The sequence below is a fragment of the Lactuca virosa genome, chromosome 6, assembly GCF_052849685.1.
Source record: "Lactuca virosa cultivar CGN04683 chromosome 6, Lactuca_virosa_CGN04683_v6, whole genome shotgun sequence".
Taxonomy (NCBI): Eukaryota; Viridiplantae; Streptophyta; class Magnoliopsida; order Asterales; family Asteraceae; genus Lactuca; species Lactuca virosa.
In genome coordinates, this window is record NC_136431.1 from 230,484,547 (window position 1) to 230,510,204 (window position 25,658).

Here is a 25,658-nt window from a genome sequence, read left to right on the forward strand (position 1 = left end):
TAATAATAATAATAATAATCAAAATATAATAATAATAATAATAATAATAATAATAATAAATAAAAAAGAATTAAAAACAACAAAAAAATAAAATAGGAAAAAAAACAAAAAAAAAACAACAAAAGACAAAAAATCAAATCAAGGGGGTGGAATTGGAAAATGAAGGGGGTACTTATAGAAAAAAATTTCAATGAAGGGGGTATTTATTCTATAATCTAAATATTATATTTATTCTTTTTAAATTTTAAAATCTAATATTTATTCAAATTTATTTTTAAACTTTTTTAATCAGTTTTTATATTTTATAGTCATTGTAAAATATCAAAAAAAAACTTATTGACCAAATTGCCCTTAACTATTAAAACTCTTTTGCAATACAATGCGTTGATCGAGTTCCCGTTAATGCCTCCTCATGCTCCTCCCTTCAAACTCCTTTGAAACCACTTTCAAATTAAAATATGTCTCCTCTTTAATACCTCTCACCCCTGCATGCCCACCATGTTGGTATGATAGATCTTTGACCTCTAATTCAATTTGTTTAAGATCCTTCTTTAAATTTCTAAAATCCCCTGTCATCTACTTTCCAAAACATCATTAGGGCTCTCAATTTTTAAATCGCCATCACATTTTGAGAATTTGAGTCATCAATATTCGAATTCTAAGTAGGTTTCTTGATTTTTGAATCAGATGCCAGTTTTTTTATGGGGGTTTGCATCGGAGTAGACGATTCAATTCCTTTCTCAGCCTCTACATATAAAGTGAAGGCCTTTCCTGCAATAATTTCAACATATTCAAAAACCCATTATTTCTAGAAAGTGCCAAGCTCTATTGCAAACCCAAATGAACAATGAAATATGGGAAAACTGTAACGTCCCATTTTCATAACAAAATTTATCATTTTTAATTAAGGTAAAATCATAATTTACATTAAATCCAAGTTATAAAACCCTTTTTTTCTTCCAAAAATACAACTGTTTGAAAATTAGAGTAATATAAATAATACTGAGTCTCCATTGTTCCTGATGTGTGTGTACAGCCATGCATTCGCCTTTCCAAAATCACCAGTGGCACCTGAAATCATTTAATCCACAACTGTAAGCCAAAGCTTAGTGATTTCCCACAAAATACCACACACAACAATATACATACAATCCATGCACACACATGAGCCTTCAATCTGTCTGGCCCGCCTCGCAAGGACGCCAGCATGCATGGACCGCTCTTGAGCCTATAGTGTGATTGGGATTCCTTGCAAGGCCTAAAGTGCACGTAGACCACTCTCTCTCAACATAAAACTAACCCATCACCGGCCTACAAAACACCGTTGGCCCGCCTGGGTATGTTGGCCTACAACACAAAGCAGGACCTCCTCAACCCACACCACCACAATATGTTGACATATGAAACAACAAGTAATCAAGTAAACGCATAAATACAAGCAACTATCTACCCTAGTCCACCTGACTAACAACTCACTACTACATATCATGCCTCATACAACACACTATGCCATTATTGGCATTTCTCTAAGAAATGCATAACTATATGCAACCAGAGGTGAGACGGACATTCGAACAGGTGATCCCACTCTAGAGACACAAACAAAAAAGGAACGGGCAAGAAAGACTAGATCAAGAGTTCTCAAGCTGTCCTACGTGACTACATGCAGCCCCGAAGGCATTCCTCTAGACCATCACCACCCTACTAGTACTCTAACCAACATATCACTACTCCTATATCCTAACATACAAGGATATAAACTGTAGTACATAGTATAGTGAGGAAACTCACCTGAATCAAAGACCCAAGGAAACACAGTAATACGCTCACCCCTACACTGATCGCTTTCGTGAACCGACTAGTACCAAACCAAGTTGGAACCTTAATCAATAACCTAGTCCTGTAAGTTTTACCCAAGGTCAAACTGGTCATAGAGTCAACAGTCAACAAAAGTCAACGATCAACATTCACCACGACATGGAGGACTCTTGGTCACGTCGTGGGAACATTCAGACAAAACATTCATGAGGACCTCAATTATCACGACGTAACAGGCATATCGTCATGTCGTGGGAACTAATTATGGATAACTTAATGGATTAAACCCTTAATCTATTAAGCCACACACTCATCTCCTCCAGAAGGCTTCTTTACACCCAAATATCCATAAAAATTGTTGCTTTACAGACATGCATGCATGAGTTCAAAACTCTATGCAAGTGTTGAGCTTAAGTTAGGTCACAAATGATGAAAAAAATGTCAAAACCTCATGCATGAATTCAAAACTCTAGCAAACATCAGATCTAGCACATCTAACTATAAAGGGACTCTAATGAACCATAAAGTTGCCAAATTTCTTAGAATCCTAACACTTCCACTAGTCTAAACATGGAGAATAATGCATAAAAATCTAGATCTAGCAACAAGGAATCATAAAGTTTGGAGCTTGATTACTCACAAAGCTCCGAAGAAATTCTAGAAGCTAATGATGAGACTTGAAAGCTACATCTATGCACCAATGATGCTCCCTTCTTCTTCAAGACACCAAAACACCACCAAAAGCTCAAGAACTCAACAATGGAGACTAGAGTTTCGTTGAAATGGATGGAGGCTGAAGAGGATGCCTTAAACCTTGAGTTTAGGGGCTTAAATACAAAAGAAACCATAAAAGATCATGGGCTTGGGCTGCAGCTGATGTCACGTCGTGACCTTCCTTTCGTCACATCGTGACAGCCATCCCAGATACGCGTTCATCCCATTGGCATGTCACGTCGTGATGCTCCATTCATCACGCCGTGACACAAGGTTTTTTTTCCCAAAAACCTTACCTTTGATCATTCTAAACCCTCAACTGATTTATTCTGGCAAACGGGTGCTATAGAAACGCTCAAGATTTCTTGCACCGGGTGACCAGATAGACCATAAACCAGTAAAGTTGCTAAACCTTTGGTAAGCATAGAAACATAATCAACATCAAAAATCAAATTTTTATTGTTGGAATTGAAATATGCTCGTAACCAGACCTGAGAAACACAACATACGATCTCGTTTTCATTAGGCGTGAACTGGTCTTCAAGGGGTTGAAGTTTTTTCCATAGAATTATAACTGTTCATATTTGGCTCTTGGATCCTATACAGATTGGACTACATTGACAATTTCTTGTAGCTTTTTGGGGAGTTCTTCGATGGGTTGGTGGGTGTCTAGGTCCGATGAAGATAGGGAAGTCAAATTCAGGGTAAATAGTCTTGTGGGTATCAACCAGATTGCTATCATTTCAATAGGTAAAAGATTTTTTTGGGTGGTAAGGACTCGATCTCCATCTACGTGTTGGGTTAGATAGTCGACTTTATGCATCCTTGATGTCCCTTTATGGTTATACGTTCCAGATCTAGTGATCTATGAATTCCTTGGTCTTAATCAATATTTTTGGAACTCATTTCTTTCATTAGTGACCTAGTATGGAAAGGACATGCATGTCCATAAGCAATGATTTTTATGATGTAATTGGGTGTTAGAAGGACTCGTGGAAAGTACGAATGAGTAGCTTAAAGGATTAAGCTTTCAATGAAGAATGTAGCAACCTGTCAGTGGCCACGACATTGAAAAGGGCTTGCCACAACATGGTGATACTCTGAATTGCAACTATCTTGACCTAGAATGCCCACAACATGGGCAAGAGGTCTCCACATCGTGGAGAGCGTTGACTTGGTTGACCGTGCACTTTTGTTGACAACTGACCGTTAAATTTTGACCAGTTTGACATTGGGTCAAACTTGAAGGAATTCAGTTATTGATTAAGGATCTATATTTTTTTGGTGCTAGTCAGTTTGCAGGAGTGATCAATGTAAAGAGCGAATGTCTTGTTGATTTCCTTGGGTCCTTGATTCAGGTGAGTTCTGTCACAATAGTATGTGTTACTATATATATATATATATATATATATATATATATATATATCCTTGTATGTTAGAATATACGAGTAGTGGTATGTTGGTTAGAAGACCATGGGTCGGTGATCGTCTAGTTGAGTGTGCTAGGGGTTGTATGTAATCATGTAGGATAGCCTGAGACATCATGATCTAGGCTTTCTTGCATGTTCCTTGTTTGGTTGTAGCTCTAGAGTGGGATTAGCTACTCGAATCTCTATCTTACAACTTATTAAATATAGTTATGCATTCATTAGTGATCTGTCAGTGGTGACGTTGTGTACTATATAAGGCATGATATGTGGAAGTGAGCTGTTAGGAAGGTAGACTAGTGTAGTAGTTGTTTGTGTTTATGTTCTTGTTTGTTTGCTTGTTTAATTTATATGTCGACATATAAGCTAGTGGGTTGAGGCGGTCCTGCTTTGTACAGTAGGCAAGGTGCGAACCAGTTGTATGTTGTAGGTATGGAAGGGGGACCATTCATGGATTGGAGACCCAAGAGAGGATCCAGGTATACTGTAGGCCTCGCAAGGCGGTGTAGTCAGATTGAAGACTCGTTTGTGTGCATGCATTGTATGTGTATTTTGGTGTTTGGTATTTTTGGGAAACTCACTAAGTTTTGGCTTACAGTTGTGGATTAATTATTTTTCAGGTGCCATTGGTGATCGTGGAAGGAGAAGGCGTAACAGTACACACTCATCAGTAACATTGGAGATTCCGCAAATATTACGTTACTTTGATTTTCAATCAATTGTATTTTGGAACAAGTGAGTTTTCTTAACTTGTGTTGTATGAAAATGGTGTTTTACCTTAGTTAAAAATGAAAATTTTGTGTGTGATAATGGGACGTTTCAAGTTGGTATTAGAGCCCTGGTTTAAGAGATTTGGAGGAACACTGGTTTGAATCCAAACTCAAACTAGGATCCAAGAATTTTCACAAAATGATTTTTTTGAAAAAAGAAATTCTAAATGATGACGTCATCGGACTACTAGTTGAACGCATCAATTTAGTCTCGGCTGGGCCCAACACTATAATGTCAACATCAATCATCGAGGGGCCCAAAGATATCGCTTTACCTGTTAAGGAAAAAGGAACAAATTATATTGACTATATATTCATGCACTTTACTTACCAAATCATTCATGGAATTACTCTTTATAACATCCAGTTACAGGATGTGTTTGGGAAAACCAATGAACAACTAATTCACAACCTACAAACTATATATGTATACTTTAACGAGAGTAGATATTATCGTCTTAAAATTACTCGTGATAAAATCCATGAAGTAATCTCTAAACGTGAGTTTATCTGATTGTTTAAATCCCAATTTTTCAAGTACTCATGAAAATTGTAGCAATCCCTATGCAATGTATAATCTCTATAGACAATCTACAAACAATTCATGACATTCTTAATTCACTACCTACCTCCAAAAGTATGAATGATTGCGGAATTCGAATAATCAATTATTCAGGGAGTAAAACATGCAAAAATGGAACACAATAATAAATAACTAAAGAAGGAAATACAAATACTCATAAATAAATCTCTATTATTTAATCACCAAAAAAAATTACAATTTATTTTGTTTAAAAGTTTCAAAGTCCCAACCTATCAACTAATTACTAAAAATAAATGCTCATATCATGTTGGATGTGCTTAGCCTTGCTCAGAGTCTTAGTGAAAGGATCTGCAAGATTATCTTCTGATGAAACTCCTTTCACCAGGAGATGTCCATCTTCAATTCTATGTCTGATGTAATGATATTTCCTGTCAATGTGCTTAGACCTTCCATGATCTTTTGGTTCTTTGGTTAAAGAAAATACGCCGTTGCTAGCACAAAAGAGATCCATTGGTTCCTCACTAGTTCAACATGACTCCAAGATTCCCGATGAAATTCTTCAACCATGTTGCTTCCTTTGACGCTTCAGTCGCGACTATGTACTCTGATTCATAAATAGAATCAACCACTGTTTTCTGCTTGGAACTCTTCCATGTCACTACTCCACCATTCAATAGTAACACCCAACTAGATTGCGAACAAAAGTTATATATGTCTGTACAAAAGTTGGCGTTACTGTAACTTGTCACTCTCAAAGTATCATTGCCACCAAGAACCAAGAACATTTTTTTGGTTATTCACAAATACTTTAAAATATTCTTGACATCTGTCTAATGGGCTCTGCCAGGATTTTCCTGAAACCGGCTAACCTTGCTTAAAGCATAATACACATCAGTACGATGAATGGGTAAATCCCCTATCTTGGAATTTTCCATACCAAAACGCTTTAATATTTTATCCAAGTATGTACTCTGGCTTAGTCCAATAAGACGTTTCTTTCTATCCCTGTAAATCCTTTCCCAAGAATGTATGTTGCTTCCCATAGTTCCTTCATAGCAAAATATTTTCCAAGCCAAGATTTTAATTCTTGCAAAGTTGGAATATTGTTTCCTATAAGTAGTATGTCATCTACACACAATACTAGGAATGTCATTACACACTCACTAGCTTTGACATATACACATGAATCATCTTCACTTCTAGAGAATCCAAACTCTTTGACTTTCTCATGGAAACAAAGATTCTAGCTGCGAGATGCTTGTTTTAATCAATAGATGGATTTCTCAAGCTTACACACTCTATTAGGAAATTTGTCATGTACAAAATCTTATGGCTAACTCATGTAGACGTACTCTAGTTAACTTCCCAGGTAGGAAAGCAGTTTTAACATTCATGTGCCATACCTCATAATTGTGAAAGGCAGCTATGGGAAGCATTATCCTGATAGATTTGATCTTAGCTACTGGTGTGAAGGTCTTACCATAGTTAATCCCTTGACGGGCGTTATGTTGTTGTTACGCAGGCTGTTTGTAACGTCCCATTTTAAAAATAAAATTTTCATTTTTAATTATGGTAAAACTTCACATTTATAAGATCCCAGTTAAGAAAACCATTTATTCGAAAATACATTTGTTTAAAAATCATAGTAATATAACAAACGTGGAATCCCCATGGCTGCTAATGAATATGTACAGTCACCATCGCCTTCCCACCATCACCACTGATACCTAAAAAACATTTAATCTACAACTGTCTGCCATAGCTTAGTGAGTTCCCCTAAAATACCACACACCACAATATATATTCAATGAATGCCCACACATGAGCCTTCAATTTGTCTGGCCCACATCGCAAGGCCTACAACATGCCTAGACCGCTACTGAGCCTACAATCTTATTGGACCGCCTCGTAAGTCCTACAGTCGCATAGAGCGCTCTATCTTTCAGCAAACAGCTGATCCACCATTGCTTTACAATACACCGCTGGCCCGACTAGGTATGTTGGACTACAAGATAAAGCAGGACCGCCTCAACCCACCCCACCTCAATATGTCGACATATGAAACAAATAAGAAATCATATAAACACATATGTACAGATAACTATATGTTGGATTTGGTGTCTAAGCCCATAACTATAACTGGGATGTACTTGACCCGATTATAGCATGGTCCTTTTGGGTTGCCTTCACCAGTGCAATTTGATAGGATGGACTTTTGAGAATAAGGTTGTTTATGATTTATTAATATATTACAAGTATAATATATTAATATGAAATCATATTATTTAATTAGTATTAATCAAGAATTAATTTGGAATTAATTTTGTGATCAAAAGATACTAATTAAATATATGGGGATTGATTGTGTAAATCAATGATTCTAATAGTGTGGGCTAATGATCCATGATTATTTAGGATGGGCTAAACCAATGAGATGATCAATGGATAGTCTATGGAGGTTTAACCCATGGAGCCTAAGTAATATGAAAGGTCATTATGGTTTGGAAAGTGTAACCCTAGCATTTGTTACACTATAAAAGAAACCCCTCATGTCCAAAATCGGTTACAACATTGTGCCACAACATTCTTGGAGAGTGATATTGTTTTTATGCAAGTAACTTATTCTCTCAAGCCTCCTCTTGCATATTGGTGTTTGTGAACCATTAGAGGCATCACACTTGGGGTGCTCAAGCTTTCAAAGGTCAAGAACTACAAGTCCTTCTAAAAGGTAAGTCATCTAACTAGTTGTATTGTTCATTTGACAATTTGTATGTTAGTTAGGGAGAATGCTTTGGAAGATTGAAAATATGCATGTATAATAGAGAAAACATAGATCCAAAGCATTTTGGGTTGCATGTGCACCATAGGAGTGTTATAGTTCTCAAAACCCAACAGTGGTATCAGAGCCTAGGATTGGTTTTTGTTATACTTGATGCTTGTTAGTTTTCCAAGTTGAAAAAATCGATTTTTTTTGCATCTGACTGATGAAATCGCCAAGTCCACTGGCCGACTCGACGAATCCACTCAGTAACAGAGCAACTCGGCGAGTCAGTTCATGCACTCGACGAGTTGCAGGCTCTGTTTGCAGAATTTCGAGTTTCTTGGTCTGGATTGGATTGGGAACACTACCACAAACTGTTTTGGATCATTAAAATGTTTTTTTCTAATTTGATAGTGCTTGTACTCATTCAACCAAAAGATAATTGTCAAAGTTTTGAGGAAATTGTTGTTTTTATATGATAAACAAAGTTGCTTGCAAATTGTTGAATAGATATTATCTTGTTTATGAGTTTAGTTAGATCAATATTGAATTATATGATAATATTAGTTGTTAGAAATTGATCTAAATGAATTTTAATGACCTCCATAACTTGTCCTCAAGTTATGGAAAATGAAAAGTCTCATACATTAAAATGACATTAAACTCATAACTTATGGAAAATGAAAGGACAGTTGTCAAATATTAAGATAATAGGTTAATTATTTGTATTATTTGATATGAATTGCCTTGCTATATGAGTTAAATTAGATCAATAGAATATTATATGATAATTTTCCTTGTTAGAATTGATCTAAATGTTCCTTAATGAGTTCCATAACTTGTCCTCAAGTTATGAAACATGAAAAGTCTTATCATAAATGGTTTAATGAACTCCATAACTTGTCCTCAAGTTTTGGAAAGTCAAGAGTCTTTTCATAAAACCAACATTAAACTCATAAGTTATAGAATTGAAGAGTTTTGAAAAGTTTCAAAACTTGCCCTCAAGTTTTGGAATTTGTAAAGTCTCACTAATGAAACTTTAATTCCAAACCTTAGAGTTTTAAAAGTTAAAATTCAACTCTTATACTATTATTATATTAAAATTTAATATATATATATATATATATATATATATATATATATATATATATATATATATATATATATATATATAAGACAAGTCGGTCTTACCGTTAGTAGGCCTCATTCACGAAGCCGATCTATAAGGGGGGTATAAGGTTACTGCCTATAAAATGGTGGTTTAATGGGTGTCCACTCTCACCTACCGCTTCCTTGACTGGTGGAGGGTCGTTAGCTGAACGGGTAGGATAGGACATTAATTCTCCCTCATTAAAAGTATAATGATAAATATAAATTAACTAAAATTTTATTAAATCCCCAATCTTAGTTACTTTAGGAAAATGTGAAAATGGTGCTAATCCATGAATTACACTTTGCACCTTGTTAAGTCGTTAGTGGAGCATGTGTGGTTAACCGGCACACTAATCTGGGACTGACAATGTGTGGCACAGGGTAGCTTGATGTTAATCATAGATCAATGGAGCGTGTGTGGTTAACCGGCACATTGATTAGGTGATTTGTAACATTGAATGTACCAAGCTAATTTTCATGGTTATTCACACCTTGTTTGTGATCATCGGCATCCCAGTCACAAACTTGAAGGGCACAATCGAGATTTAAACATGCCATTGAAAAGTTCAATGAATCTCAAAGGATCTAGGAATTTCAATCCAATTAAAACATAATAATCTATTTCGTTTTTCATGGTGGAAATTGGTAAATCGTCATTTACCTACCTTCAAATATTTTACAATTGGATTACGGCATCCCTCTTCGCAATTTTAAAATATTGCGTTGGGTCTTAGCCTTAATATTTCGTTTTGGGTGTTATATTAAGGACTTAAATCAACTAACTTGAATTTCTCCCTTCTAGATGTCTAGTTCAAACAATTGTGGTCTTCCCGAATCTTTTGTAAAAAGCTTTCCACATGAAGACTTGAATTTCTCCCTTCTAGATGTCTAGTTCATACTTCACTTCCTCCACCTCCTCCAATTATTCTCCCTAACCCACAAGTTCGAAGACTTGAAAAGTTCAAGGTTACCCAAGCCCTATTGGCTAGTATGTGTGCACATGTCTTGGATATGAAATCACACATTGACAAGTTGGGAATGTTGGGTGTCGTTTTCCCAAGGAAGTTGGCAGTTGACTTGGTTCTTCAGTCACTTCCCGAGTCGTATAGTCAGTTTGTTAAAGACTACTATATGACAGACCGCGACGTGACCCTTATTGATCTTACCTATATGCTTATTTCTGCTGAATCAGCAATGATTTGGTGCAATGATCAAGCAAATTTGATTGGAAGATCTACTTCCCAAGCTGCCATGGACACAGGCAATGACATAGATAGTCCAGAAAAAATCCCTTCTCCTATGGGAAGGGAATTGGCTATGGTCAAAAGATTTGACCATAAGAGAAAAGCCAGTTCTGAGATAGTTCCATGTGCAAATGCCAAAGAATCCACTTGTTTCTACTGCCATTTGAAGGGACATTGGAAGTGAAGCTGCCCAGAATACCTGAAAGATCTAAGAGAAGGTAAAGTCAAAAAGGTTTGACTCTACTTCAGGTAAGTCCACTATCTAACTCTATTAAGTTCCTATTTGTAGATTCTTAATACATGATGTGATAAGATTACATTTCGATGTTTTGTAGGATCAATGGAAGCTTAAAGGAAAGGCATGTAGAGTCTGATCATGAAGAGATGGATTTCGATCGCATGGTTCGATGATCGGAACTTTGAGCTGCTGCTTAGGAGTTATGATAAATTGCTTAGAAATATGTAGTAACGTAGTTTTCATTTGTATTTTCATTGTAAGGAAAAGTTTTCCGCACCTTTTATAAATAAATAAAATTTTGAATTTTTTATCTTATTTATATTTCCTTGCAATGACATATGTGAAAATTGATGTTTGTATTTTTTTTAACAATATGGATTTGATTCTTTCGTTTGTGGTAGTGTCAAAATATACCAAATAAGGGAAGATTCTCATCACCTAAGTTTCAGTTGGATAGAGACTTGGAATCATGCAAATTGTATTGCATGATGAATGAAAACTTTCATCTTTGGGGAATTAAGACTAATTCATTATTCACATGTATATGTGAGTCAAGTGAAGGACTAGGGGATCGGGTACACTTGGTTGTGCGCTGGTCAGGTCCACCACAAAGAACGATAAGACTATTCGTTATGGTTTGCTAAAGTTAGTAGATATGGTTATGCTTACAAGATTAAGTATAATTATGAGTCATTGAAAAGTCTCAATGTATATCAGAACGAATAAGAAGAATCAAAGTCGGCAGAAAGATAAAAGTTTCTCCAATATGAAAAGATGGGAGAGTACTTGAGTATCGTGTTTTATATCATCTTAATGATTATGAAAAACCATATCACAATTTGATCCTCTAAGGACGCCTTAGTGCATTTGTTTGGCTAAGAAGAGGAATCATGAATTGTTGAAATGGTTAAATCAATTAAGATGAATCATACTTTGTTCCAAAATCAAATCTTAGAATCATACTCCAAGATTGTATATTGAGTGACATATCAGCAAATGTAGAGTAAAATGTTTTTTACTCTTCTACATTTGAAATTGGTAAGTTGTGATGTTTTGGATAAAACAAAGATCAACTAAGACCGATTGTCAAAAGTGTTCGTCTTGATAAGAAACCACACTAACTCTTGAATATTTGTTGTCAAGTAATGTTTCTTGACAAAGAGAATCTTATATGTCAAGAGGTCAGTGGGAGTCTTAAAGGTCTTGAAAATTTTCAAGAACTAATCAAGAGTAAACTTATTGTTAATCACTAGTACACGACTTGAGGTTTGTAACCTATCGTGTTGACATATTCTTGTTTCTGTGGCCATTCCAGTTAAAGTTGACTATGCAGGAGAGTTCTATGAGTTCTCAGTTGTTTGCATAACAACCTGGAAGCAATGGCAGGCCCTTGTGCTGCCAAGTGGCAAGAAATTAAGATTCAACAAGTTCTGTCCATATGAGTTTGGATTTGTCACTGACCTTGTCTTGTGATTATGGTTTTGACAAATTCACATGGATAGGAACACATACACCTTAAAATCTAAGTGTCATTAGGTTTCTCTCCAATTCATGAAAAAGATTGTGAGGAAAAGCTTTCACTAAGTAGATTTTAAAGAGTTAGAATTTGTGATATTTGCATTCTCAAATTCGATTATGACTACAACATCTCTCTTCATAGTTCGAATTATGAGAAATGGCAAAAGGTCTAAACATTTGAGACTTATTGCTATAAGTTCTAAAATTTTTTAGACACACATGTGAGCTATCTAAGGAAAGGTGTATGAGTTTGAGAAGCTTAGATAAAGGCTTATCAAAGCATCTCGTGTCAGAAATCTGAACTTTTGTAAGAAAGTCAATAAAGTATTGATTTCTAGAAGTCCAGCTGATTTCTGGATTTATGTCACAGCTAGTGGGAGCATAAATGTTATGCAAGTAACAAAATAATTGTTATGCTAGTGGGAGCATATATATTATGGTAAGTGTTGCAAGTTAGCAATGTTAATTATAGAAAACAAAGTTTTCAATTCGCAAAGTTGCAGGGTTGAAAAGTTGTTTTGCTATAATTAAGGGAGAGGAACTTATACTTCATTTCAATTCTAAAAGTTTAGATTGAGTTTTTAATCAAATTTAGTCAAGGATTTATATGAATACCATGTTGAAATGCTTCAACATTGGAAATTCTATATGTGGAAATATTATAGCAAAAGACTGGTCAAGTATGATGTCTTTATGTAAGACATTATGAATCGTATCCCATATGCTTCGGGTATAGGATCGATTGCATATGTTATAATATTCATGTGTTCTAATTTTCCAAATGCCTAGGGTATTAAGAGGGAAAAAGGACTAGAACTGGATATGACTAAAGTTATTAAACAACTGCTAAGAACAATCCAAGGTTCGCCAAAGATTGGTTGCTTATGGATAGTTGGAAGTATAGTAACGGATGGACCATATTGACATTATTATGAATAGACAGGATTATATTAACAATAAGTTGTCATATGGAAAATATGGAAATGTTTCCATAATGGGAGTTGGATATCAAGAACCTATGAGAAAGTTAGAAACTTTTATGCAAGAAGGATGTTCAAAGGAATGTGCTTTGAATATGAGACTTCGGATCTATGGAATTGCCTTGTAACAATCTCCAATGGAAAGCTTTGTAATTGACAAAGTCTCTATGACTTGTGTAGATAGTCATTGCAAAAGGATCACTGCATATAAGTTTAGAATCTAACAAATTACAGTAAGTGGCAAGAACTTGGTATTCTTACGCTTACTATAAGGATTTGGAATTGTGAAATGAGTATCATTGGAAATGTTTACAATTGATCTATTTCACAAAGAAAGGACCTTAGATAAACATAGTGTGCATGCTTGGAGCATGGGATAACTATTGTTTTAATTCAAGTATTAGTTGATAAAGCGAAACAATATACAATGAATAATGTGTAATCAATATGGTGATTAAATAAAAGGTGTTTTATTTACACTCAAAAGTTTTGGGGCCATATAGGATTAGTATTATTCTTGTGTTTCACTTTGCATGTTTTGACTTCCCGAATAATAAGATTATTCAAACTATCCACAGTCGATCATACGTTGGAAGTAAGTATGAAATAAGACTGTCATGAGTTGGCTTGTAGATTGTCTAAGGCGTTATACATAGAAAAAGTGTGCTACACCATTCATGAGTGCTCCTGAAATAAGATTTGAGTATTGGATTCAACCCGCTCTCACCTGAATTACTTCATGGAATTTATCACGAGTAATTGTGAGCCGATAATATCATATAATCTTCAAACTAAGATATATAAGTTGTTGACTACGAGTTGGTTGTGCATTGATGATACGAAAACGCATCAGTAACTTGATGTTATAAAACGTATCGTTGTGCATGACTTAATGAGTAGTTAGTACAAGCATATAATGTCGAAGTTTATATGTTCCTTTTATCCAAAGAGGATTAAAAGCAATATCTTGGACCCCTCGATGATTCTGTTTTGACTATGTGTTGGGCCCGGTCAGAACTAAATTAATGTGTTTGGTTATGTTCTATGTCAGACGAATCGGAAATCGGGAAACAAATTGCAGGACAATAAGTATGAGTATGTTCCATGTATTTTTCCGCATAGATATCTTGAGAACAGAGGAGTATATGATTACTTATGTGAAGGACGCGTCACTGACTAGGTCAGAGTTCGACAGCGGCTTTAGAAAGCTTACGATTGCTAAGTCGGATCCTGAAGTTGCATTGCCAGTTATAGTTATTAGACTTATCCAAGTGGGAGACTGTTGGATTTGGTGTCTAAAACCATAACTATAACTGGGATGTACTTGACCCGATTATAGCATGGTCCTTTTGGGTTGCCTTCACCCGTTCAATTTGATACGATGGACTTTTGAGAATAAGGTTGTTTATGATTTATTAATATATTACAAGTATAATATATTAATATGAAATCATATTATTTAATTAGTATTGATCAAGAATTAATTTGGAATTAATTTTGTGATCAAAAGAGACTAATTAAATATATGGGGATTGATTGTGTAAATCAATGATTCTAATAGTGTGGGCTAATGATCCATGATTATTTAGGATGGGCTAAACCAATGAGATGATCCATAGATAGTCCATGGAGGTTTAACCCATGGAGCCTAAGTAATATGAAAGGTCATTAGGGTTTGGAAAGTGTAACCCTAGCATTTTCTACACTATAAAAGAAACCCCTCATGGTCAAAATCGGTTACAACATTGTGCCACAACATTCTTGGAGAGTGATATTGATTTTGTTCAAGTAACTTATTCTCTCAAGCCTCCTCTTGCATATTGGTGTTTGTGAACCATTAGAGGCATCACACTTGGGGTGCTCAAGCTTTCAAAGGTCAAGAACTACAAGTCCTTCTAAAAGGTAAGTCATCTAACTAGTTGTATTGTTCATTTGACAATTTGGATGCTAGTTAGGGAGAATGCTTTGGAAGATTGAAAATATGCATGTATAATAGAGAAAACATAGATCCAAAGCATTTAGGGTTGCATGTGCACCATAGGAGTGTTATAGTGCTCAAAATCCAATACTATCTACCCTAGTCTACCTATCTAACAGCTCACTACTACATACCAGACCTCATACAGTACACTATGCCACTACTAGCATATCTCTATGGAATGCATAACTATATGTAACCAGAGGTGAGATAGACATTCGAACAGGAGATCCCACTCTAGAGCCATAACCAAATAAGGAATAGACAAGAAAGCATGGATCAGGAGTTCTCAGGCTATCCTACATGACTACATATAACCCTAGGGCACTCTGTTAGACGATCCCCATCCTGCTAGTACTGTAACCAGCACACCACTACTCCTATTTCCTAACATATAAGGATATACACTGTAATACATAGTATAGTGAGGAAACTCACCTAATCGAAGACCCAAGAAAACACAGCAACAAACTCACTCCCGACACTGATCACTCCCACAAACCGACTAGTCAAGGTCCGGTACAGCTGACTTGACACGAACTCTCAAATCTCTGTCTTTAGCATACTCATGTATCGCGACATATGCACCTGCTCTTAAGTGGCATGCACTGAGCAAAAAAGGGCTTTCTCTGTGAGCATCTTGGGGATCTCCATCACTGACTCTGTCGTATGCTTGAGCGAAAGGTACTCCTTTGCGAGTCGCTCTCTCTCCATAAGTGGAACATACTCTGTATGGAACATCTCCACAAACCGCTCCTAAGTCACTGCGTCATACTATGGATGTGAAATTATCTGGGTCACAAACTCCCACCAATCCTTCATACCCCAGCGAAGAAGATTCAACAAAAAATTCACTTTCTGGTCCGTGGGGCACGAACACGTGTAGAAACATCCCTCCATATCAGATATCCATCTCAAAGGAATACTATGGTCCTTGTCACCTATGAACTCTGGAGGCTTCGTATTACAGAACTCCTGGTACTGTATCATCCCACCTCTCTGAAGTCATGCCGCAGTGGCTACGATGATGGCAGCTTGTGTGATGGTGGCATAGCGCCCCTCAAACTCCTCAATCAGCACGGTCTTAACCAAACGAAACAGCTCTAGAATCGCCTCCATGATCGCCACGGCCACCTCGGCAACAATGATCTTACATATCTCATCATCCCTCGGGCCCATCCTCTCGGTGCAGCCAACACCTGATCATGAACCTCTGATAGCCTCCATACTGAAACACACAACAGAAAGGTCAAACATTATGACACAATGCTCAACACACTATGCCTTTACCTATTAGTTCCTTAGTAGCATCGAGATTCCTTCTGACTCTCATACATATCCTTGCTTTCAGTAGTACGGGCCCATAATACCTTCCATACCTATCCGTAGTCGACCTAGAATTCATATTAAGGACCTAAGTCACTACACTAGACCACCCCTAGGTGTACTTTCACCCACATACACCTAAGGGATGTAACTAACTTTCTAGGCACTCCTCCTAGGATTCTCTTCAAGCACGCTTCCGCACTGCTAGTTTCCTAGTACATGCTAGTTGTACACAATACAAGATTAGATACACTGTCGAATAATTGAAATCTACCCTAAGAAGACAACCAAACAAGGAACATGAAATAAGGCTAATTAAATCATTATAAGGTTATGTAATCCTAACCGTATACAAATATACAACGTACACTTAGCGATTCACATAATCAAATAGCATTTAACAAGAAATTCCCTAGGCCATAAGGCAACACAGAAATCAGGCAATACTATCATTAAATTATTGAAGGAATCCATAACCTATCCACTAGCATGTATTTCTAACAATTCACATATCATCAAGTTGAAATTCAACATATATAACAAGTATGAGTATTTTGGGAATCACTTTATTGTTTAGGATTTGGCTGACTATACACATCACATCTCCTTGTAAAACCGAGGTCGAGTCAGAGGTCCATGTTCACGATCCCAAGCCATCAATCAAACAAGAACATAACAAGAGACCACGCCCATGTCTCTAACCCAACCGTTTTATTAAAATTTCTTTTTCAGAAACATTTTGTGAAAATTCTCGGATCCTAGTGTGAGTTTGGATTCACACAAGTGTTCCTCCAAATCCCTCAAATCATGGCTATGATACCAACTTGTAACGTCCCATTTTCAGAAAAAAAAAATCATTTTTAGTTAGGGTAAAACTTCATATTTATAAGATCCCAGTTAAGAAAACCATTTGTTCCAAAATACATTTATTTAAAAATCAAAGTAATATAACATTAACGGAATCTCCATGGTTTATGATGAATGTGTACAGCCATGCCTTCTCCTTCCTACGATCACCGTCGGTACATGCAACATATTTAATCCACAACTGTAATCCAAAACTTAGTGAATTCCCCTAAAATACCACACACCATAATATACATTGAATGTGTGCACACACATGAGCCTTCAGTGTGTTTGGCCCACCTCGCAAGGCCTATAGCATGTCTGGACCGCTCCTGAGCTAAACGTCTGATTCGCCTGCCTCGTAAGGCCTATAATCGTCTGGACCGCTTTTTATTTTAGCAAACAACTGATTCACCACTAGCCTACATCACACAACTGAACCCGACCGAGTTTGTTGGCCAACAACACAAAGTAGGACCGCCTCAACCCACACACCTTAATATGCCGATATATGAAACAAACCATCAATCAGATAAACAAACAAAAGGATAGGCAACTATCTACCCTAGTCTACCTCTCTAACAACTTACTTCCGCATACCAGGCCTCATACAGTATAGTATGCCACTACTACATATCTCTAAGGAAAGCATAACTATATGTAACCACATGTGAGATTGACATTCGAGCAGGAGATCCCATTCTAGAGTCTCAACCAAACAAGGAACAGGAAAGAAAGCCTAGATCAAGAGTTCTCCAGCTATCATACGAGACTACATACAACCCCTAGGGCACTCCACTAGACGATCACCATTCTACTGTTACTCTAACCAGCACATCATTACTCATATATCCTAGCATACAAGGATATACATTATAATACATAGTATAGTGAGGAAACTCACATGTATCTGAGACCCAAGGAAACACAACAACACGCTCACTCCCTACATTGATCACTCCTGCAAACGGACTAGTAACAAACATAGTTAGAACCTTAATGAATAACCCAATTCCTTCAAGTTTGACCCAAAGTCAAATTGGTCAAAAAGTTAATGGTCAACGGGTCAACGACCCCACATCGGGGCAAGCTCTTGGCCACATCGTGGCCAAAAGGACAAAATAGTTGATCATTAGAGCACCACCATGATGTGGCAAGCCCCTACCCACGTCGTGGCATTTGGTAGAATACCAAATTCTTCATTAAGTGCTTAATCCTTACAGATTTAAGCCCAAAACTTTAGATCTAATGTTTTTCAATGACTTAATGGATAAAATTTCCAATTTTATCCATTAGGACCCCATTTAAACACTAAATCTACAACCCTAAGTCCATTAAGTCCTTATTGAGGCTATAACTTGAGCATGAACACCAAACATGGTCCTTTTTCTTCTTCAACGGAAGTCTAATGACCTAGAAAAGCCATCACCAGATCTGGAGTTCTTCAAACGCCAATAGCATCCAAGGAAGGGACCAACATCTTAAAAAAAAGGACTCAAACTTGCACCAAGAAAATAATTTAATATGAGATATTTATACCTTCAATAACTAAGAAACCTAAAGAAGATAGTGGATACAAGTTCACTCCTTGATCCCTTGCACCAAGATGGACTTCTTCTTTCCTTAAGCTTCACCCAAATTCCAAAGAGTAAGCTCTAAATCAAGAAATCAAGCCTTTAATCATGCATGGAGGCTAGGGTTTCATTTGGAAGGGATGAAGTCTGAAGAGGATGACTTACAACTTGAGTTTAAGGGCTTAAATATGGAATAAATCCTAAAAGATCATGGGATTGGGCAGCAGCAGATGCCACGTCGTGGCCTTCCTCTAGCCACATCATGGAAGACACCCAATACCTGATACATGCATTTGACATGCCACATCATGGTTCCTTATTCACCACATCGTGGCATAAGGTTTTTCCCCAAAAACCTTACCTTGGCTTCCCTTAAGCCCTCAACCAATCCATTCTCGAAAACCGGTGTTACATTGTTGCCGTTGCAACCACTGAAGTTGTCGTCACTACAGGACTTTAGAGAGGTGGGACGATGCAGTACCGAGAGTTCAGTAGTGTGAAGCCTTCAGAGTTCAGAGGGGACAAGGACTCTTTTATCTAATTAAGATGGATATCTAATGTAGAGGGATGTTTCTACACATGCTCGTATCCCACAGAACAGAAAGTGAAGTATGCGCTAAATCTTCTTTGCTGGTGAGCGAAAGATTGGTGGGATTTTGTGACCTAGACCTTTTTGAATGTAGAGCGAGCCGCAGTGACTTAGGAGCGGTTTTTGGAGATGTTCTGAGAGGATTATGTTCTACTTGTGGAGAGAGAGCGAATGGCATATGAGTATCTTTCGCTCAAGTAGACGACAAAATCAGTAAGGGAGATCACCAAGGTGTTTACAGAGAGAGCCTTTTTTTGCCTGGGGTATGATGCTTTAGAGTAGATGCAGATGTCGTGATACTTGAGCATGCTCAAGAATGAGATTATAGAGTTCATGTCGACTCAACAGTACCGGACTTTGGATGACCTTGTAGTCGAACTCCAGGATGAGCTTATAGTTACGGGCGTGGTAAATGTGGGAATTTTCATGATGGAAGGTGTCGATCTTTTGCATGTCGCAGATGTGGCAAGGAGGGACATTTTGGCTAGGATTGTAGGCAGAGTACGAGAGTTTGTTTCTATTGCAATCAGGTGGGCCACATCAAGGCCCATTGTCCCCTTATCATTTTTGTTGAATTGTCGAACCCTACATGTTTAGTGTGGCAGATGCTAGATGAACGTCAGGGGAGGGCTGATGTACCGAAGGCTGAAGGAAGAGCTCATTAAATTGTTGCAGAGCATCCAAGTGTGGCGACTATTTTTATTGCGAGTATGTTTCCAATTTATTTTATTTTGCATTTATGTATTGAGTTTTGTTTCTAGAAGATTTCCTTTGGGAGGATCACGGTCTTGTTTATGTATTTTCGTTGAGGCGATACTAGGTTCTTGGTAGACTATAGTGTTGGGGTGGCATATAATTAGAACTTTCAAATTGATCCCTCTACCTGTTCTTGTTTGATGAAGGTTTTAGGGTTAAGTTGAATGGTTCGAAGGACTATCTTACTCCATTTCAGTTTATTCCTTAACGTCAGGAATGCGTAGTGCTCCAGTTAGTTCGGGTTGGATCTTTGGTTTTGGGTTGGCCGCGTTTGAATGATTTGTACATCCCAAGTGGGGAAGAGTTGAGATTTCGTAGCAAGATAATTTCATACCAGGGTGTAGTTTTTGGCCAAATTCCTCAAGTTCAAGACTTTCGCACAACTGCTTAATCTTCAGGGTTCTGCCTTGGGGTCATTTCGAGTTGGAAAATTTCCTATCGGGCGTCATCATGCTTAAGGGTCCTAGGGTGTTAGGAGCTCAGGTCAAGTGTTGCCATGAGGATCTCATTGTCTGTTCTTCTTTAATTAGGACTTAGGGGTCCAAGGATGGATTGAACTCACATGTCTGGTGTGTTGGCCTTTGTAAGGCTGAGTGGGGTTGTTAGTGGTTGACAGATCAAGGGTAATCCCGAGAGTCGTTAGTAGGTAACGGATTGGAAGTAAGCCTGAGAGTCGTTGGTAGGTGACAAATCAGGGGTAATCCTGAGTGTCGTTAGTGGGTGATGAGTCGGGAATGACCCTGAGATTCGTTAGTCGGTGACAGATTGGGGGTATGCCCATGATTCGTTAGTGGTTGGTGGATTTAGGGTAGGCTTGAGAGTTGTTAGTGGTTAGCGGATCAGGGCTGCCAGAGCCAGGTGGGTATATAGTCTAGTTTAGTTCATGTTCGATTGGTTTCCATTCAGGTTTTTTCTACTGCATTTATATGCGAGGTTATCAGCGATGGTGGTCAGCCGTGGGTTCCGTAATTTGGTTTATATGTAGGACGGCGCGAGGCCGGGGAGATTTTAGTCAGATCCAATTTGTGGATTTTTGGTCAACATGGTTGATTATAGGATGAAATTGTTTACCATATTCTCGGGCAAGACCTTGGAGTCTTCAAATTATGGTTAGGGAGTTAGTTTCTCGCAATGAGGTTAATGGTCATTACTCCGTTGGCTGCATGTTTTCATTAGAAGATTTATCGGCAATAGTTTAGAAAATGGTTGTCTGGTTAGGGCATCTATCCAGTGATGCGGCGGTAGAGGGATCGACTGTTAGGCGTCTAGTGAAATAATACACTTTGCTTTGTTTTGGATGGCCTTGAGGTGGAAACTGCAAACCATACTGAGGGAGTAGTGTTGACTAATGCAATTGTAGTGGGATCGCGAGGACCCGTGAGAGGATCGTGATGGATATAAGAGGTAGTTGTAAGACAAATTTCGATGACGAAATTTAAATTAAGTGAGGTAGAATTATAACACCCATTTTCCAGAATAGAACCGTTGAGGACTGGAGGGGATCAAAAGTAAGATTTTTGGGAAAAACCATGTGCCACGTTGTGGTGAATGATATGCGACGACATAGCATTGCAATTTCAAGAAACACATTTTTTGATGGCCGCCACGACGTGGCAAGAGGGATAACATGACGTGGCTGCTGGTACAGCCCAAGCCCATGATTTATAGGGTTTTCTCCATATTTAAGGACCTTAAATTTAGGTTTAGGTCATTTTCTTCAGCCTCTACCCTCTTATCTCGAAAACCCTAGCTCTATTTGAGTATTATGTGGTTATGGTGTTCTTGAAGTGTTAAGCCTTGAATTGCAACTTGAAGAAGAAGAATGTTCCCTTTGAGCAAAGATCCAACATGCAAACCTCCTCACCGCCTTCTTGCACATCTTCTAGACTTTTGTAAGTCCCTAAGTTTCTATCTTTATGTGCTATTATTATAGATCTAGACTTAGAAGATTGTTCTTAATGATTCAAGGTGGTTTGAGTGAATAGATTGCATAAAGTTGGCAACTTTATGGATCCTTGATGTCCCTTTATGGTTATATGTTCCGTATCTAATGATGTATTAAGTCCTTGGTCTCAAGCAAGAGTTTTGAAACTCATTTCTTTCATTAGTGACCTAGTTTGGAAAGGAAATGCATTGGATATGCATGTCCATAATGAAATGATTTTTATGATGTAAATGGGTGTTAGAAGGACTCCTGGAAAGTATGAATAAGTGGCTTAAAGGATTAAGCTCTCAATGAAGAATATAGTAATCTGCTAGTGACTACAACATGGTGATACTTAACATCGCGGCCATCTTGTCCTGGCATCCCCACGACGTGGACAAGAGGTCTCTACATCGTGGAGATCATTGTCTTGGTTGACTGTTGACTTTTGTTGAACGTTGACCATTAACTTTTAACAAGCTTAACCTTGGGTCAAACTTGAAGGAATTAGGTTATTAATTAAGAATCTATCTTTGTTTGTTGCTAGTTGGTTTGTGGGAACGATCGGTGCAGGGAGTGAGTGTGTTGTTGAGCTCCTTGGGTCCTCGATTCAGGTGGAATCACATATCTGACTGTCTATCTCACATCTGATTACATATAGCTATGCAATCATTAATGATCTGCCAGTGGTGACGTAGAGTACTGTATGAGGCTTGGTATGCAGTAGTGAGTTGTTAGACATGTAGACTAGTGTAGATAGTTGCCCGTGTTTATGTTTTTGTTTGTTTTCTTTTTTGATTTATATTTCGACATATCGGGTGGTAGGTTGAGGCAATCATGTTTTTGTGCGATTGGCCAAGACACTTGGGCGGGCCAACGGTGTGATGTAGGCCAGGTGCGGACCAATTGTATGTTGTAGGCATTGGAAGGGGACCAGTCGTGGACTAGAGGCCCAGGGGAGCGGTCCAAGTGTATTGTAGGCCTCGCGAGGCGGTCCAGTCAGACTGAAGACTCGTGTGTGTGCATGCATTGTATGTGTATTGTGGTGTGTGGTATTTTGGGGGAACTTACTAAGTTTTGACTTATATTTGTGGATTAAATGTTTTTAGGTACCACTGGTGATCGTGGAAAAACAAAGGTGTGACTGTACACACTCATCAGCAGCATTTGAGATTTCGCATTTATTACATTACTTTGATTTTCAGTCAATTGTATTTTCGAACAAATGAGTTTCTTAACTTGATTTTTATGAAAATGGTGGTTTATCTAAATTAAAAATGAAAATTGTTTGTGAAAATTGGACGTTTCAAACAATATGGTTAATTAGCTCTTTTTTTGTTGATAAATTAACATGATTAAAAAATATAAAAATTGATTAAAAAATATTTAAAAATGTTAATTTCTCTTAGGTATATATGATATTTTAAAAGTTAAGATGTATAAATATGTTATTTAGATTCTAGGTTGGCCAAATATGATATGTTGATGTTTAATAAGGATAAATACGAAATTCTCCTATTCATAAACGATCCTATAAGTCAAAAGGGTTAAATACTTATCTTGAAGGTTGTTATCCATGTAAATTCATTTGAACCAAAGCCTTGTTTATTATTATTATTATTGTTATTATTATTATTATTATTATTATTATTGTTTTTGTTGGTGTTAAAACAAATAAAATTTAAAAGTTTGATCGGCACATAAGAGTTTTATGGTATATATAATAATTTATGTTTAGAAATTTATATTGTAGCCAACTATCTAAAGAATAAATTGTTGTATATAAAAAAATATTTAACAATCATTGTCCCAAAAAAAAAATAGAATGTTTAAAAACCACCAAAAATGGATTTGAATACCTCAAATATCTTAAACCATTAATATATGAGATATATTATTCTATTGGTAATATAATCTTAGTATATTTTTTAATGTGTTTATCTTGAACAAAACTAGTAAAATATGATTCATCTTGAAATCTACACGCCTTTTTTTAAACATGTATTAAACATTCTGTAATTTCAACTTGAACCCGTTTACTCATTACGATGGCTATCAACCACACCCATATTTGTATTTTTAAAATTAACCTTCAAAAAGAAAACGAAAACGAAAACGAAAACGAAAACAAAAAGAAGAATGTACTCAAAGTGTTGCAAAGCCAACTTAGTGCATTCTTTTTCATTTCTTGTTCTTCACACATGAAAACATGTGCTATTTGATCTTTAGATGATTGACGAGTAATATAAAGGAGACTAAAGTACTTATCATATGATTGAAAGTAACTGGAAATACCGTTTTTCTCTTTAAAGTTGTACTTGCTTTAAAATGCTTTGATGTCAACAATAAAATAGCTAAGCAATAAAATCAAATTATATTTTAATGTCAGGATATAGACGAAAATAATTGTCACGAATAAAGATTAATCTAAATGACAAAAAATTTATGTTCTCGGAAATATGATCTTGTATCTAGATTAAGTTTGTTGGAATATTTTGAACTAACTTTTATGTCATATTAAAAATATATTTTTACATAAAAATATTTTGTAGTGACAATTCATATTGAAATTCCAGTGCTATTCAATAATTTCAATAACAAGTCTAAAATCTGGCTAATAATTCTGAAATTTTGAAAAAAAATACATTGTTTTATTGAAATTTATAAAAAATTGGAAAAATTATACCAATTGTTAAGTAAATGAGATATAATGGTTTAAAACATGACATTTCATTGAAAAGCCGATAATATTAGGCATTTATAAAATTATCATTTGAGATAGATGATAAGAATTTTTAAGAGTTTGATACAAATGAAAACAAACACATTATTGTTATAAATTCGACGTAATTAAAACAAAATTAACAAAATAAAATCAAAAATTTTATGAAACAAAGAAGAAGACTTAAGAAGATCTTGAACACTTAGAAGATTGTATTCAAAATGATGTGTTTTTATTTTTCATATTTGATGGGTATTTATATTACATACCATCATAAAAATAGTAACTCAATAAGTAAAGAGAATTATTCATCCACATGCTTTGTCTAGTCTCAATAATTTGATAGATTTTATAACACTCTCCCTTAGATGACAATTTTTCTAATTTGAGTTCAACCTTGAAGTACCGCCGCGTTAAAAACTATGCTAAACAAAACCCAGTGGGAAAAAACTTTAACGAAGGGAAAAATACCTCACTGTATGGTTGACTACCCTCATTTAGACATCTATAACATTGTATGTTATGCATATGTCGCATTCTGACGCCATGAACATGTTTTCTGTAGATTGCATTAGGAAGTGCTTTCGTGAAGAGGTCTGTTGCATTGTTGCTGGATTAAAACATATTCTATCTCAACCTTTTGATCTTTTATAAGCTCTTGAATGTACACAAAAAAAAATTGGAGGTATATGTTTTTTCATGTCGCTCTTGATATATCCTTCTTTCATTTGAGTGACACATGCTAAGTTATCTTCATAAATAAAAGTTGGACCTTTA

General features: G+C 36.5%; 1 pseudogene; it reads right to left on the reverse strand.

Moving 5' to 3' along the window:
* Positions 1 to 399: 399 nt before the first annotated feature.
* LOC145122363 (sufE-like protein 1, chloroplastic/mitochondrial pseudogene) lies at positions 400 to 3,274 on the reverse strand (annotated as a pseudogene).
* Between the last annotated feature and the right edge of the window lie 22,384 nt (positions 3,275 to 25,658).